We start from the raw sequence: 18,741 nt of genomic DNA, 5'->3' as shown, positions 1-18,741 counted from the left end.
GATTTACATTGCAGGTTTTGCCACAAGGGATAGTGTGAGATACAGTTTCCCAGAAGAACTGAGGTTAACATTGATTAGAATTTTCCATCTCCATATGAGCTAAAAAATTAGCCCAATTAGCACATCAGAGTAAAGCACTGCCACGGCAAACTAAACCCCTGAACGTGGAGTGTTCAACAGGTAGGGGCAAGTGTCGAAACATGCTGCTGGGGAAATTCTCTACTGCAATGTTAGGTACTATCTTCATTTGAGACAGAGAAGTGGAACAGCAACGCAGCTGCCAGTCTGCCAAGGAATCGTCACCGAAACCTGTAGCATATACCTCGTGACGTGCAGAGTTGCACGGCAGATAAACATCATCTAGATTTTCCTGAGTGAGAGCACGTGCAGTTCAGAAATACATATGGATTAGAAAGATTTATCCAAAGCGTTAGTGCAACTGAAGTTTCTCATAAATTTCCATTTTGGGCTCTTTAGCCAAAAAAAATTGAATGTCTTTTAAGGCTGTTATTAAACAAGCTAAAAAATAATGTTCAAGAGCAGAAAATAAAATATTTTTGTTTTGACAGTTTTTAAACAGAATGTTTCATGTTTCTTCTTGCTACGACATCCTAAAAAAATTTTAATTATATTCTGTTTTCAAGGATTCAGAAAACCTGGAAAAATATTTTATTTTGAAAGAATTAAGTATTTTGCCAAATTTAAATGCATTTTCCTCTTTTTTATTTGGTCTGAAACCAAACCTAATATTTTTGTTGGTATATTCAAAAGTTTTTTTTTTTTTTTTTTTTCCTCTTGGAGTGCTTGGCAGCTGGACCAAATAAACAACTACAAATTACACATTGATATGAAGTATCTGTCAGAGCTGTTTACAGTTAGCAGAGCTTAACTTAAATTTTCTCATTGGCTTTAAAGGTACTGCCCTCGAATTATAAATGAAGACCTTAAGACCAAGATAAAGTCTACATCTATTTACTATTAAAAGTTTTATTTTCTTTCATTGCCATCTCTATCACTAACTTAAGAGGTTAATAAAATTGATATAAATAAAAGGCCATCCAAATGATAACTATTTATCCTTGAGAAATGTGCCATGGTATAAGTATCTCTAATTCTTCCAAGGAGCACTCCTGATTTTCCATATGTCGTTTTGTTGCTGGTGTCAAGTCAGTGTTATGAAATTGTGAAAGTGTACAGTCAGGAAATTCACATTTCTGCCAGTAGTTTTAATAATATTACAATTTTTATATCATCTTATTTAGCAGACAATATAATAATGCAGCTCAATATTTTTTATGATATTTATTTTTGTGCATTACCAAATGAGGTGATTATGAATATTGGATTATAATATGGCCTAGAAGAAATAGCTGATTCCCTCATGTATTCAGTTTTATGGACCAGAGACTCACATGGTGTCAACGTCATTTCTTATGGAACGATTACAACTTATGCAAGTTGCAGGTTTGGCATTCAATCTTTATTTTCATACACATACAGCTGTGCTGCTTTGACAGCTAATTAATGTAGCATTGTATATGAAGCCCATTAGTATAACAACAGCAATAATAATAATAGGCTTTCTATAGACATACAGAAAGGATGACAAATCACCTTGTTTTTAAAGTATTTTAAAGGATGACAAATCACCTTTTAAAACTACCAGATAACTGAAAGTACCTTTGGTAACCTATATTTACCACTTTGGCACAAAAAAATATAAATGCAGAGAAGCATAAAGATTAGTTTTAATATGTTTTGACATATGTTATATGTATATAAAATTATATACATATAATATATATGTGATATATCTGATATATAATATATATGTGATATGTCTGGTATATAATATGTTATATGTATATAAACAGCATATGTTATGCTTTTTATTTTGTGGGATGAGTTGCATTTTCCTAGCTACTAGTTGGTTTCCAAAGAATACTCTTATCTTAAACTCCTTAATAATCTTCTGTATAGAGTTTTCTTATATCAAAACCCCAAATCTAGTAATCTGAATGCTGTTAACACCAGTGGAAGATCAGTGCAGTGGTGTAACTGGGAAAGTGGTGATGGCTGGTAACTGAGTTCTGCAATGAGGGACAGAGGGGAAAAAAAAGAGTAAGAGGTGCGGCATCTGAATGCTTTATTCAGTATACGTCTAAACGACGCGTCCAGCTTCCTGTGTCTCATCGGCAGTGTGTTGGACTTCGGGGAGCACACAGAGAGCAGGCGTACGTAGGGAAAGCTGCGGCGTGGCGTGCGCGTGGGCTGCGAGGCGTGGGGACGGGGAGGCGCAGGGCGACGTGCCCCTCACCCCGGCACAGGGCACCGGCGCTCTCCTTTCTGCTCGCTCTCAGACCCTGGGCTCTCTGGTAGCGAAACAAAGTGTAAACCCCAAACAGCTTTGACTTGGGATTGCAATATATTAAAGTGAATTAGCTGTTTAATGGATTATGTTTATTTTCTGTCAGATATTAAAAACTAAAACAGGCAAGAGAGAGGTGTAGAGCATTCAATCCACTGTCAGTCTAAGTCATCAAGATGTCATAAATTACCAGACTCGCTGTATTTTGTACCTTGAGCTGGGGAAATCTGTCTAAACTCTTTCTTCAAAATTAGAAGAATATACAGAAATGCTGGTGCCTGAAGGCTGGCTGGTGATTAAACTTGAAGAGTGGCTCTAACGGCACCCATAAACACTTACAACACACGAAGGTTCGGTCTGTAAAACAGTGTCCTCGCGTGCCCGTTTGCCGTAGGGATGTGAGGCTAGCAGCTTGCTGGGAGCGGACCCTCCCTCCGTTGGTACGGAGGGAGAAGTTTGTGCAAGGAGGCAAGGGCGGGCTCGGAAGGAGCAGTGGGGAAAGGAGCCCCGTGGGCAGGGCAGCAGGTCTCGCGCCGCCACCCTGCGCCTCGCACTGCTCTTCGGCTTTCCAGGCTGCCTCTGCTTCGCTCGGTTCCAACACGCTGGGTTTGGACCCCGACCGGCTTTTAAAAAGTATGCAAAAAATAAAGACTTTGTTTCTACTTGTTAATTTTCTATTCTTGTTAATTTTCTATTCTCTTTCAGTCAGACGCATCTTACATCTGATTAATTCCTCAGCAACGTTTCAGTGTCTCCGAGACCTGACGATACGTGCTCGGCAGGCCAAGGGTGCAGGCTGGTGGCCAGGAGCCAGGTAGGGTAGAGCCTCTCTTTCCATTTACTGTGTAATGAAAAAAAAATTCCCTTAGGCTTTCTGCTTCCAATTTCCCAGCTGCAAAATGGGAGTAATGCACAGAAAATGCTTATGTTTATGCACAGAAAAATATACCAAAATACAAAGACTAAAGTATCCTGCTCCTAATCTTTAGGTGCGGTTGATTTTGGTGAAAGCTGATCGGACTCTGTCATGACTGTGCAGAAATGACCATGCTCTTGAAATTCTATAAAAAAAAGGGGACACTTTAAAGGGAGAATTTGTAGAGAATTGTAAGAAAAGCGAATGTCTAAGTGAAACCTTGACAATGCCTGCAACATGGAAAAGCAAAGCCCAATATTAATTAATTAATGTAACATTAGTAGAAACAGCTTCTGAGTAAGTATCTCCAATTTACTCTTTCAAATTATAGATTGTTTACTTAACGTACTTCATTGCCAGTAAAACTTTCTTTTAAATAGAAGGTTATAAAGCAAATTATCCAACTGTGAAATTGGAAGCACAACTGTTTCAGCCCATCTGAATTTTCTTTCTCTCTCTTTTTTTTTTTTTTTTTTTTTTTTTTTTTTTTTTTTTTTTTTTACTATTCCCCCTCAGTAATCTGCACTTGCCATTATAGGACCTACAACTGAAAAGGATTATCTAGTCAGAATACATCGGCACATAATAAATGTGCTTCATTTCTTCCGCAGTTCTTGAAGCTGACAGCCAAAATGAATGTTTGTCTCAGCATTGGCACAACTGGTACTTTTGCAAAGACTATTTCATGGTCCATTGGGCCCTAAAGGACATTGTTTTTAAAGGCATATTATCGAATGGAATGAAGCATACCACCAGAGTGCACATTAGCATGTATTATTAAACTTAAGGGCAAGAGTATTGCTTAGTAGATATTGTAAGGCTCTCCAGTCAAAACATATTAAAACTAATCTTTATGCTTCTCTGCATTTATAATTTTTTGTGCCAAAGTGGTAAATATAGGTTACCAAAGGTACTTTCAGTTATCTGGTAGTTTTAAAAGGAGAGGAGAGAAATATTCTAAAACCAAGGTGATTTGTCATCCTTTCTGTATGTCTATAGAAAGCCTATTATTATTGCTGTTGTTATACTAATGGGCTTCATATACAATGCCACATTAATTAGCTGTCAAAGTAGCACAGCTGTGAATCCCCTCTTGCTGGTTTATAACAACTAAAAAAGCGATATTCATTTTAAAAAAACTACTTGTAATAATATTAGGAAATAACCAGCTATCTTGGAAACAGCTATTGAGTGAATTTCTGAATCTCAAAGGCTGGGAGCTCATCAAAATATTCGTTGGGCAGATCATGGCACTGTTAAGATTGTGCGGGCAGTACCTAATTTGATACAGACTGCAGCGGTATTCATTGGGTTAGATGTTGCATGGTCCTGACAGCTTAACTGTCAGATAAATTGCCACAGTTATAGCATATGAGCAAGCCCATAAGCAGATCATATTAATGTTATGAAAATATGACACCAAAACTAATAACTATCTTTGAGGCATCTGGACAGAAGCAAAATCTAATCTTGTTTAAAGGATCTCCATTAGCAGTAATCATTCTGTAATATGATCAACATATTCTTGTCAAAGCAGATAGTACTGTGCAGTATTAGTAAAACTAATTAAACATGGCATGCTATTCTAAAATAAACCTTCAACTTTGAGAATCAGGGCCTGCTCATTACACTGGATTTGCTGGTTAAAACACATACAAGTAGTTTTCAAAATTGCTTTTCCTAGGAAGAGACAAAAAAAAAAAAAAAAAAAAAAAAAAAAACTGAGAAAGGTTGAGCCCTTATTACAATAATCTCTGAAGGCCTCCCAGAAAAATTTAGCTTTATGTATTCCTTGCCTGTGATGCCTTATGATCCAATTGCCCAGTAAGCCAGAATTCCTTCAAGGAAGCATGTTCTTACAGCTGCGGAGTAAATACATCAAGAGCACATTAGCCTGTCTACCTCTTTGTTGAAAAGGCCTCACTCTTCGGGCAAACCTTTGAAAGTGATGGATGATTTGCTGAAAGTCTTGGAATACTGCTCCCCAGTTTCCATTGTGCAATGGAGATGCTCTAATGTTCCTTGCAACCACAGAAAATGAAGAATAAAGCGTGTCATCAAGTGCCATGCATTTTTAAGCTCAATATCACTACTGCAGGGCAGAAAAATGCTATGTATAATGATCTAGAGCAACACAAAAGAGCTAGAATTTATTATTGAAAGGCAGATGAATAGTTCTCTCTCTTTTCATAAATAATGTATTTTTATTTAAATAATGCTTCCAACATTTCAAGAGTACTGTAGAATCTAGCTGCTCTACTAGGGATATGTACGTGCCCAGGGAGCACACAGATCCTGGATTAAATTAGATTTGGGAAGTGTTTCTCCAACTGTGAATTGATTACCCTTTTGGGACTGTAAAAGAATCTGGATAGATCTGAGGAGCTTTAGTCAGCAACATCTTAGTTTCTTAAGGCAAAGGAGTGGTAAAAGGCTGTAATTACAGCCTGCAAGTATTTGCTTTGGCTGGAAAATTGCAAACTACCTTTAACAGCTGGCAGCAACTAAGTTTCTCCAGAGAAGGAGAATGAGCATAAACAGTTATAACAAATTATGAGGGTGGTTCTTACTTCCTTGCCTGAAGGAACTGAGCTGCAGCTGGGTTTGGAGCCTATATAAACACAGATTGGCTAAAACAGGAAAGGAAGGGAGGACACAGTGAAAGAGACTTGGGGGGAAGTAAAGGATCTGTTTCTCGGAAAATGAGGAACTGCTCCTGATGGGCTGCCCTTAGGAGAAGGAACTGGGTGGAGCCACCAGGGCTGCTGTAGCTGGGTGAGGGAAAGTGCCATCCCTGGAATGATGGAGGGATTGGGTTTGCACAGAAGTTTTTATGTTTTGGAGGTGGAAAGCTGCTGTGAAGTGTTGCCAAAGAACAACTGCATCATTTGCAGGCTTAGGTTGTGAAAGTCTGAAGACAAGGTGGAAACAGCAAGGTTGTTTTTAGATCAGTGAATTTGTGTAACTTCTCCCGTTTAGGAGAAGATTTATCTGGGAATTTGACAATCGTGCGGGGGCAAAAGAGAGAGGGGGAATAAAGAAATAGACCCATATCAAAGGATTTGAGAAAGTCCCAAAATAGAGTTGTGAATAAAATTTTACCCCATAATAATGCATCTGGTTCAAACTATATGCGTGGGATAATTTAATTATTTTCTGAGAAGAAGAGATGAAAGCAACAACCATTAGATAGACAAATAATGTGTTATCAACCTGTTTTTTTTTTTTTTGTATTTTTACCCAGACATTTTGAACTGAACATTGTGATTAAGCACTTCTTTGTTCCACTGATGAAAGTACAGTTATTAAACCAGCATAAAGCATTTCCCAATATTTATCCTTGTAAAGTGAAAAACAGGGTTAAGTGTTAGAATGTCTTGGAAAATTAAATTTAGATTTCTACTGGCATGACCTTGTCTAACAGGATAGGCATCTGTATCATGATATTATACTGTCCTCCTGAGAGATAGGCCTCGTTTTTACAGCAGGAGAGTTGCTTTCAAGGTGAAGGATGTTCAATGTTAAATCATAAATTCAACCAAGCTACTCTGTCACAACAAAAAAGTTCAATTTTATAGTAAAAATTGTTCAGTGAGTATCTATGCCTCTAAAAAGGAGATAGGTTGATGATAAACGAGATCAGGGCAATAGGTGTTGGTCCCTCTAAATTATGTGGGCTAAACTGAAAGTAGTACTAGACATTCACACAATGAAGCAAAAGGAAGTGAGGATGCTCCTGTGCTTATATGAATGTTTGTGGACTAAAGGTCTTTTAATTTGTGTGAGTGAAATAGATTAGAGTGACTTCGCTTTTCCTCCTCTAATGTCCCAACGCTGGCTCACAGGAGCTTATGAGGGTTATTTGGCAAGGTCAGGAAGCCCCCTTGGCCCTTTTCCCCCATCAGTGCCAAGAAGCAGGAAAGCAGCCACTGCTCAGAGGGGCATTTCTAGGTTTGGGTGCCTTTCCAAGCTGATGCATGTTACCCTTAAAATTAACACCCAGGGTATATCATGCAAACATGATCTCAAAGGAGAAATAATGTTTCAGTAGTATTCTACTGCAAACATATTTCACACTGTAATGAAATTTTAACTGTACCAACACAATCAAATTGAAGGAATACAAGGGAACAAATCTGCTACAATACTAAAGACCTATTATTTCACTTCCTTTTCTGCTTGTACCACATAATAACTTTCACCTTATTATAGCAATATATTTCAGAGAAATTACAATTTGTACACCATGAATAATATCTTAAAATATCACTTTTTTGGTGACTTTTAGTAAGGAAGATAATGGACAGATCTTTCACTAAAAGATGTAGAAATAAAAAGAAATTAAACTGAAAATGTACTCCGTCAAACATGCCCATTTATAGTATCAAAATAATGATGTCAGATTTGACAGATAATGCTTTATAAAGAAAATTTCTTTGAAAATTTGACATAGTAATATGTTTGATACAAATATGTCCTCAGAGTTAATATGTTGCATCCTGTACTTTTGGTAGTGGTTAAACTTTTGATCTTCTGATTTATGGCTCTCCAGAGATTTGTGAAGCTCCCAAAGATCTTATGCATGCACTCATGGGCATAGGTGACGGGTGACTTTGGAGATGAACTTGAGGACTTCAGAGATTTCGGGAGTGTCAGTGTCAATGTGCTGCTCATGTAAGTCATTCTTTAAAACCTTCTCCATTATGTGCAAAGGACTTCCCTTCTTCTAAGGGGTTTGGTTGTTTGCTTAAGTCAGCCTTGATGTGGTTAGCGGGGTTGTGCTAAAGACGACCTGTGCAGGATTTTGAGAGACTACTGTCACAAGTAAATCAGATTCAAACCCTTACAATAGGGATCTTCTCCTTGCTCTAAAATTTATTAAAACCTACTTATGCACATTTTTAGTGGAGGGTCTTCTATGGGTTTTTGAAAGATGAGGATAATACCACTAACCTGTATTTCAAATAGCCTGGATTATAGTTCCTTTCATCTTGCTGCATAATAAATAGCAGAGGGTGATATAACCTCTGGGAACACATTGCTGCAGATGCCACTAGCAACGGTGTGTAGCCAAGCTATTGAGTTTTCAGCTAGTGCAAATTGCCGTGACCTACAGGCAGGAGACACTAAACCCACGTAATACAAAGATGGAGAGAAAAAGAAAGGCACACAGTGGTGTTGAAATGTGACAGGGAGCTTCATTTCAGGCGTTGTACCACTTAAACCTCCGATAACTGTAAGTTGCCTTGACCTTCGGAGGCACAGCTCAACAGCTCTCAATGTACGACATGAGCACGTACAACCAAGTCATACTTTATGCTGAGACACTGCAGATTAGCCCAGGCATGTACCAGAAGGAAAAAAGATTTTTGTATCTTGTAATTAGGTAGGGTGAAATCTGACTGGGAAGAATGTCCTTGTCTGAAGTCTGATGAGCTAACTCCTGTTCCTTTTGCCTTACAAATCTTACTGCTGCGAGTATGGAGTATATTCTGAACCAACTGATGATGAAAAGGAGGTGAAATAAATGAGCGTGCTTCCCAACTGCATGCCTCGTTCCTAGCTACTCGGCTAGCAGAAAAGCTCTGAGAAATGGATGTTGCCAAGGGCCAGCTTTCCTGGCCCCACGGGCCCACCGGCAGCAGCACGCCGGGGCTCTAGCGATCAGCGAGCGCATCAGTGACAGGCAGATCAGAAGGGTCTGAATTACTGAGATTGTATAAAGCCGTTGTATGTCCGCGTGCGTGTCTACTCGTAGCTCCTGTTGTTAGAAGAATGTTATGGTGTTAAAACCTCCTTATCTCTGGAGAATGCTTTCCTGCTATTTTGGGAAGGACCAGAGAACGCCAGTTTGAAATGCATCATCCCAACTCTCTAATATACAAATATATATCTCTAATATACAAATGATGTTTGTAATAGTCTGAAATTTGTGTTTTTGCTTTTTTTTCCACAATTTTGAATTGTTCTACAATTCATTTTTCAGTTCAGAATGGGTCTGATCCTTACAGTTTACACACCTCAGTCTTAATCTGAACTTCCCCAAAGTTTCACTGTGCTCAGGTTTAAAAATCTGGTAGCTCCTCTGTATAGGCAAATTTTAAAACTATTTCATTTATTATTTCATTTGAATCAAAATTCTTACAGTATATGCGTGTGTGTGTGGCAATTTTGGATCTTGTTTAAATTGCATGTATTCAAACTATGATAAATGAAAAATACATTGCTGAAGTTGCTCTTTTACATTTCGCTTTGTAAGTGAACAAAAATAAGTAAGCAAAAATAGCGTGTTTTACTGCAAAGGAACAGAAATGAATATAATTTCCTCAGAAAAAAAAATGCTAGTTACACTACCAGATGTTGAAATGCTGCACATTGAAATATTTTTATACTAATTCAGCTTCATCGCAGGAGTTCAGCTCTGTGAATAATTAAACTAAACCTTCCTCAGTGGACCAGATGGGTTGACATGACAAAACAACACGAAATAACGCAAAGGTAGTAAGTACCCTTTAATGCCAAAGGTGCTGTAAAAAAGAAAAGAATTCTGGAGAAGAAATATTTGATGTATTTAATTATGATAGTAAAGTCATGACTCAAAGATAATTTGTAATTGCTTTGGTAAATTTACTTTATATTACTTGTTTTTGTATTCTTTATTTTAAATTTCTTCAGAAATGGAGAATTGTTCCTTGTTCACTTGTTCCAGTGAAGTGAAACTAAGCTAATGCACAAACTGATGAAACTAATTAAGAAATTTGTTTTTGTTATACCTTGGGGAAAAGTGGTTCAGAAATCTCTTACCCCTTCTCACAGGATTGTCTGATGTTAAAATGCAAGATATTAACAGCCTGGCTCCAGAGAGGCAGTTATTACACACTGCACGCCCCATGGGCCTTGGTATGCCAAGTGCTTTAAACACTTGTGTACTTTTAAAAATGGAAGTGATGTGGGGAAGTTTTGTGATGATTTTTAAGCGTGTTGCTGACTGCAGTCTTGGGAAAGTCTATCGGACTTCATTTCATGTATTGCAGTAATCACCATTAGGAAACGCATATGGCCAAGATAGCATTTCTGAAAAAAATACCGAAACTCATATTGTGTTCAAAAAGAAGACGGATTGGCATATATCCCTTTTTTGGAATAGAAACCGAAAAGCAGTACATGCCATGCATGGCTTAATACAGCTGTCTCTGAAGAAGTGGAAATACATCCACTGACTTCAGAAGGAATTCAAACCAGCTCCAGAGAGTCTTCCTGAATTTGGTGTATTGAACTGACCACGTGACATGACTTGTTTTTAACCCCGGAATTTGGGGGAGTGAGGAGGCCCAGTACTAAAAAAAACATGGGCTGGACTTCCAGAGCACAAGTGGCCTCCAGAGAGGACTGCTGCCCTCAGAGCCTCGGAGAAAACCCCTTCTCTGTCTTTAGCAATGTTTATTTCTGCCTATTAAATGAAATAGGGGTCAGTGTACTTTCAAGGAATACCTAATGCCAGAATTTAAGACTCTCTCTTTTTTTTTTTTCTTAATTTGAATATTTGAGTCTAGTGCAGTTAGAAAAAAAGCAACAAGCTTGATTGTAATGAAAATAATTTTAATGAGTATATCAAGTGAGTGCAATTAAAATCTAGATACATAAATAATATGCCATCCTAATTAGAAGCAATTTTTTTTCCAGAATACACTTGCTAAGATTTTTTTTTTCTTTTTTCTTGAGACTAAATAAAAATATAGACTACTCCATACTGGGAAAAGAGTATAAAAGAAATTAATTTTTATTTGAGCAGATACCTAGGGTCTTTGATTGTTTTTCATCCTTCGCTATTATTTTTCTGAAATTACTTGTCTGCTCTGTCTTCATTAAAGGTCCTGCTGTTTCAGTTTGTTAATATTCATACCAGTAATGTTACCTTTTCTTGACTGATTGGCTGAACTAATTCAATGTATTTTACTTAGTCAGAGTTTCCTGCTTAAGCCCCGTCCTCCATTAAAGTGTGCAGGAGGAGTATGCATGAGAGAAGAGAGAATGCAAAGGAAAAGAAAGAGAAGATATCACTCCGTGCGGGGCCTTGCTGAAGTGGAGTGGGATTTGCCTGAACAGAGCTTATTGCAAGAAGAAGCGTTAGCTATGGTAGAACTTACATCAGCGCACTGGAGGTTGCCACTGTCCCAGGAACATGGTCCAGGTTCAGTCGCCATCTGGCAGTGCGCAGCTTTTGAGGAGCGCAGTCCTGCCTTACACAGGTGACCACAGGCTGTGGGGTTCGGTGGCAGCGTAAAGTGCACAAGTAATGAAGTGCTAATGTACCAAGATCTACTTCCTAAAAACATCATATAAACGTGCTGTTAGATTTAACTAGCTCAATGTTATTTTTCTGCCCCAATCCAAAATCTTGGAAAATTATAAAACAAATTAGTGGGTTGCCAACATATGTTTTGGTCTATCCTGTAAAAAATTATTGACTGGGTATAAATGATACATCACAGAAGGAGGAAGACATAGTTTGCTTTCAGAAGTTCAGAGAATTATAGACATGAGAAATGGAATGACATGTTATGGTTCATATACCTGTAAACATACAATTTCTGTCAAACATACAAATTACCTGCTTTTTTACAGTAGAAAGTAAATCATTCTATCTTGCTACCTAGTCCTGATTTTCTGCTTAAAAAGTTCTAATTAAATACAAAGTTGGATTGCTACAAGGGGGATTTTTTAGAGGCTAGTAAATCAATGCTACTTGCATTGACTGAGTCAAGAAAATAACAGCTTGAAAGGTCCCCAGGATCTCTCATACCACAGCATGATGGCTTCTTGAATTTTAGAAATGAGATAGACGTGTTTATCAGGCATGAGAGACCAAAAAATGATTGAGAGAGTTCAGGGACTGATGAGAAGCATCAGCAGAGGGGAGCACCTACGTGTTTGCTGCTGTGTCCCATGAGCTGGGTATTCAGGAGGAAGACCATCTGACTTCCAACAGGAGGCGGAGATGCTTAGATGCTGAACAGTGCAAAGCCTGCTAATACGACAGAGGAAGAGTCAACCTACATTCACACCCTGTGGGTACTTTCATATTCATGAAATTGTGAAGCAGAAGGCAAAGGAAGGGGTAGGTTGGGCCGCAGAAATAAAAACAAAAGAAAGGCAATCCTGAATACTGAGTAGGAGGCATGGGGTCCCGCACCATGCATAGTAAATATCTATTCTCAGTGAGGGACCGTCAAAATTAAGTACTCCAATGCCATTAATGCATAAATAAATAAATAAATAAATAAATTTCCTGCTCTGAAACCCATCCTTGGATTTTGAATGCTCTAATCAATTAGTAAGTGCAAAAGGATGTAAAAGATTGTCACAAATGATCTCCCATTAAAGGTATTTTGAATGAAAACTTGTCTTTTTCAATCGCATTGAGTTACACCAAGTTCCTGAGGAAGAGGAGAGCCTTCTTGTGAGGAACTGTGCAAGATTTGGACTCCATAGGAGTATGTTGTATTCCATAGAAATGTTGTGCTAAGCAGCTTAGCTGGAAAACATTTCACATAAATAACAATTTGTCTTTACAACTGAAGCAAAGAAAGGTAAGGTTAAATAAAAAGCATTCAAGCTCTTATCAGGAAAGCCAAATGTATTTTTCATGTTGGAAAAGCATGTTTAGACATTGAGTAACTGATGTATTTAGTCTGCATAGTGTTTTGTAAATGCAGATAAACTTGATAAACAAAGACACATCTGCTGAATAGGAATATGGTTCATTTTTCTCCTGAGGTAATGACTATCTATTCAGCCTCCCTTACCCTGCCAGCATCTATAAAACTTCTCCCACATCCCTACACAAAGTGACAGTGCAAGTTGTTCTACTTATTATTCTTGTATTCCCTGTGCTTGTTTTTTTTAATGATGTATGGGCTTGCTGTACTGGTGCTTAATTTAATGATGGACTAACTCCTTGGAGGCCACAGGTACCATTTTCTGTGCTTCTAGCCAGCAGCCAGAGTAACATGGTGATGGATAACTTGGGCTCCACTCTTCCCCTGTGTGATTAGGTGCATGTTTATTGAAATAGGAAATTATAAGTGTAGCTTCAAAAAGAGCAATTTTCTGGCCAGGCACTCTTCAGTGTCTTATGTGTTTCATTCACCAGTTAGACCCTTTATGAAAAAAAGAATTAATTAATTCAGCAGAGCAACAAATGCAGAGGTGGCTCCAGGATGAAAACAATGAAGTTCCTTAAGTGAGGAATAAAAACAACTAATATGTTCTTACATATCTCTGCAGATTTGATTAATAGCTCAGGCCATCTTATTATGCTTCAGCTAGCAACCTTCAGCATGCTGAAACACTGTTTGACTAAAACTTGGCCAAGCAGAGCCAAAAGGAAACTCTATGTAATTGGGAGAATAGTTTTTCTGTTAAATGCTGATTAATGCATGTCCTGTGAGCTAACAAGAAGATAACTGTTTTGATAGAGGAGAAACAGTAAACCTTGCATAAATTTCTTAGGACTACGACTAACTTCTCCAGTAGTATAAAGCAGGTAACTATGTTCAGCCTGGGATCTTAAACGGTAATTAGATAATGATTATTATTACAAAGGGTTCAAAACATTTAAAACTGAAATCTATTGCTTACACAAAGTAAAGAAACAGTGTGATTAACATACAATTTTGTTGTATGTTTGTTTACACAGCTATTGTGACAGATACTTGCACTTGCAACATGGGTAATCATAGCAGGTACCTGAAAACCGTCCTCAAAATTTGCCATGGCAATATGTAGAGCTTGTTATTTTTATTGAAAAACCATCACAGTGCATTGATCTCCTGATGGCCTGCTTGTGTGCCCTGGCTGGGTGTTACCTGCTATTTTATGGTGTTTTTGATTTCAATCAACTATGACATCCTTCTTTTCTTCTTCTCGGGTGAGTAGTTTCCTTTTTATGTCTATGTCCTGACGATCCATGAGTCTTCATTGCAAAAGCATGCTGTTGGGAATGCAATATAATTTTGTCATTGTGCACTTACCGGCTTAGAAATCAGGGCTCTGCCACTGCAGGCGTTGATTAAAGGTTTCTCGAACCTCCTCTCAGCCTGACAGGATCTAGCATATTATGTCCTGGTGCCTGTTTTTCCACAGAGCTCCCAACTTCTGTTGCCGTTCATCTCTCGTGCCTTGCTCTCTGTAAGGAGAACCTCTGAGCATAAATATTCCAGGAAAAAACAAAAGCCTGTCTTATGGCATACCTATGTCTTAAAGAACATGCTGCCACGAAAGGCCAGACAAAAAGAGACATCAAAGCTTCCTCGAGGAGTGATTCACTGCAAATGAGGCAATGTTTCTTTGCAGAAGTCAGTGTGTGAGAGCTCAGAGAAAGAGTTTAAAGACATTTGCTACGATTGTTAAAGCTAATACTGTGGACCACTTCCCTTTCTGAATTGCAAGAGTGACGACTACATTATCACCCAAAGGAAAGCCAGCAGAGAAATTACCTTAATGAATTTATTTTAGAAACATTCTCTTTCAAAGTTCTCCCTTACAAAGGCCATTTATTAATATCAGTATGGATGCTTTGGCTCACGGCTGTTCTCTTACAGTAACTGTCGTACTAGTACGCTTCTGTCGCACAGGGGCAGGTGATAGACCAAAGCCAAAATGACTCACAGTGGGCACACTATTTCTGCAAATATCAGTTCACAAATGCTACTGAAATTCCAGTCATATCTTGACTTGTGCTGGAAAACACAAAGTTTTTGCCTGTGGCTCTGGCTCTTTGGTTGCTTGCTTTGTTTTGAGATGTGCTTGTCTGGTTTTGGAAGAGCTGCTACAAAAGGAAGCCATGAGATGCAGCAGAAATGACTGAATGCAGCGAGGTCCACCCTGGGTCTGCCTCCAGCAGGACTGTCTGGCTTAAGCAGGTAAATGTCATTAAATATGTCATTAAGTATGACTTTTTGATTGTGCCTGAATTTGTTATGTTAACATACGTAGCTGGTAGATAGGTATTTTGTTGGTATATACGTGGCAGAATTGTAATACTACCTCTGATTAATAGATGTCTTTAGAAATGGCTAATCAAAAAAAAAAAAAAAAAAAAGTTGTTGTCTAAACTGAAGATTTGTTGGTATTCTCTGTAAGGTGAAACTGAACAGAATTAGCTTTGTGCAAATGAAATATTACATTATTTGGGAGTTTCTTTATTTTGTATTTATTTCCTATATTCAATTTTTATTTCTTTTTTCTCTCAGATTTGAATGACCTCAGAATGATTTTTTTTTGTTGTTTTTAAAAATCCTTGGTGAGACTTTTAGCTGCTAAGGGAACTAGCTGGCTAGTCATGGTGACCGTTGATTAGTGATTTATTAGTGCATTTTGAACTTGAGTGCTCCTTGCAATTATATTTCAATACTCATGACTTTGTTAGGGCCAGAAGTGCGAAGCTAAGTAGAGCGTAGTCTGACTGAAATCACTCATTGATCCGAGTGCCTCCCCTTGAAAATTCCCTTGCAGTTCGTAGTGTGTATGGGCTTGGCAGAAATTTATTCATACATTTTAAATAAGGACTACATTTGAGAATTTCCCAGTCAGCCATGCGCAATTTATAAACATGGACTATTAGGTAGAAATAATGAAATTACTCGTGATAAGGTATCTGCTCAGATTAGCTACCACTTCTTTCCACTGGTGTGTATTCGGTCTGGCCTGCTTTCCTACATCAGTTCTTTTTCACTGGACTTCTCGACCGTTTTCTTGCTGTTATTTCCTCTGTAATCATCTCAATTCAAATCCGAGAACTTTTACTAAGAAACTATAAGCTGTAGAAGATTTTGTCTTCCTAGGACAGAGCAGGACTGGATTTAGATTAAAATTCATGGAATAAGCTCTCCCATTTTAATTGGATTTTTATGCTGCTTTTTTTTTTTTTTTTTTTTTGTTTGCGTAGTGTCAATAAAGACTACAGCAGTGGGGTTTAAATCCTCCAGAACTCGGCTGAAGACAGCAGTATATTGTGCAGTTTATTACTAATTTAATGGCTTAGAAAACCACTCTTAATTCAGATTCTCTAACGGCTCCATGGAGGAGCTCAGGAAGAGACGAGGCAGTCAGACTGAAGAACGTTTACAAGGCTAACCAAGCAGGGAGCGAGTATTTTCAGATCACAGCGTCATAGCGCTGGTGGTTTATATTCCCATGACAAGCTCAAGGAAGGCTGTAAAATCACATCTTTTCTAGGTTTACTCTAGTTTATACTTCCCAAAGACTGTGGGGATACTAAGTTCACTGAAACCAGGCAGAAGAGAAATATCAAAATGAATCATTTATTTTCCAGCATGCTACAAAAAGCTCCTCTAAAGACAGAGGAAAGAAAGGCCACTGTAACTTAATGGGCAAAATGCAGAAGTGCCTACCCGTCTCCTGGGTACGCTGCAATGTGTAAAGGACATTTTGTCCCTTATCAGACACATACTGAACAAGGAGATCCTGTTTTTCCTGTCTGTAGTACTCCCTTGGACCCTAGCGCTAGGAAAGTCATTCTTTTCTTCCTTCCTGAAGCAAACATCGAGAAATCAATGCTGTTTTTGTGACTCTTCATAGGGACGGTCTCTCTCCCAATCCCCTTTAAAGAAAATAATCTCACTAACATGACTACTTAAACAAAATTGTTTCTGCTCTGAACATGAGTGTTTTCCTTGTGTTGTGCAATATGTGGGAGAAGCTTCCTGGGCGCTCTTTGTTCTGAATCTCTGTGAAGAATCAGATGTAATCTGACTTCAACCACTCAATCCTCAAAGCTGGGATATAAATATTACAATATTTCTCAAAGATACTAACCATATGACCTTTAAAGATTAATGTTTGTATGTCTTTGCAAACAACCCTATTTATGGCTGACCGAATTACTTAAGATTTCATTAATTCTGAAATCTGAATTTTTAGATGGGCAAGTTTAGGGTTGTCTTTAGAGTCAGCTACTCATCTCTGTTATTTTGGACAAATACAATGTGACCTCCTGGGAATCGATATTCAGCTGATTTAGATTTACAATTGGAGCATGGCTTCTGTCAACACTGGAGGAAGTAAATGAAGAAGAAAGCACAGGAATGCAAAGCCCAGGAGTGTTTTCAGTGCTTAGCAGTGGAGCCTTCTCTTTCTCTGAATTTCCTAGCCTAAAAAGATAGAAGAAAAGCTCTTGAAATGACATTGCTGTCTCTTCCCAATCCTAAACCCCATCCACCCTTAACTCTAGGCCTCAATAAATACTCAACTCAAAAAATGAGTGCTTACCACATTCAAGAAAAGAGGAGCTGCTGCAAAATTAGTAGAGCCCTACATTTTCCTTTATTTTTTATATTATTATTCCTCTTTTCTTTGTATTATGGGGCCCTAGCTCCTGCCCATCACTCTCCCTATACATTTCTCCTCTAGGAGGAGATCACACTACCCAGAGCAGCCCCAAAGGAGCTGAATCCAGGCAGGAACAGCCTTAGGCACTGCTGGGAAATGCGGTCTAAGCACCCTAATGTTAAAGATGGTGTTAAATGACTGATTATTACTAAACATTTTCTGAAAAATTATCACCTATATCCATTCAGCTGACATCCCTTTAAAGTAGGAAGATTCCCAAGATGATTATCTACTATTTTATTTATGGCACTGTTGTAGTTAAGATACATTAAAAAAACTTAAAACCTACTATTTTCTTTTGAATCTTTATAGTGAGGCATATTTTATCTTAATGACACTTCATATAATTGTGTTTATATTAAATCTAAATGGTCTTAAAATTCCTAGATAATCTTAACTAGCTAAAATGTGTATAGAGTAGGCAACCTCAAAAAAACTGTGATTTAGGTCCTCTGTAGAGTTTTTTTTTCTGAATACATCAAAAAAGATTTCTTCCATCTTATTTTGTTATATTTTACGTCTCTCTGAATTTGTTCAGTATCAATTCCTCACCAAAAAAAAATAAAAAAGAGAGAGAAAGAAAGAATAAACTCACGTGTTACTTTAATGCTATGGCCACATCCACATTAAATGTAACGTCTCTGATGACACTGGAACTGGGCTCAGAACCTACAAGGCTTGATCCCAAGGGATAATCCAGTTAATGTGTATGTGTGAATAAACTGAAACACACATTTTATACATGCACCCTCATGCGTACGCACACACAAAATCCCATCTCAGTGGGTTCTTGTAATGAAACAGATCACGCAAAGAGGGCTTTGAATTTTTCTGCTAGAGCAATAATTGTTTTTGTCAGGTACCAGTAACTTCATCTGACAGCCATAATGTCTCTGCTTTGTCTTCATTTGGGACAGCATTGCTCCAGTGGCTAGAAAACATGACAGTGAATTGTAACATTTAGTAGTTCGAAATACTAAAACTCAGGGTGGAGGTGAATAAAAAATCAAGTTAGAAATGTTAGAGAAATCTGTGTATTTTTAAC

The sequence above is a fragment of the Rhea pennata genome, chromosome 9, assembly GCF_028389875.1.
Source record: "Rhea pennata isolate bPtePen1 chromosome 9, bPtePen1.pri, whole genome shotgun sequence".
Classification (NCBI taxonomy): domain Eukaryota; kingdom Metazoa; phylum Chordata; class Aves; order Rheiformes; family Rheidae; genus Rhea; species Rhea pennata.
The sequence above is the reverse complement of the archived record's forward strand: the minus strand, read 5'-3'. Positions refer to the sequence as shown.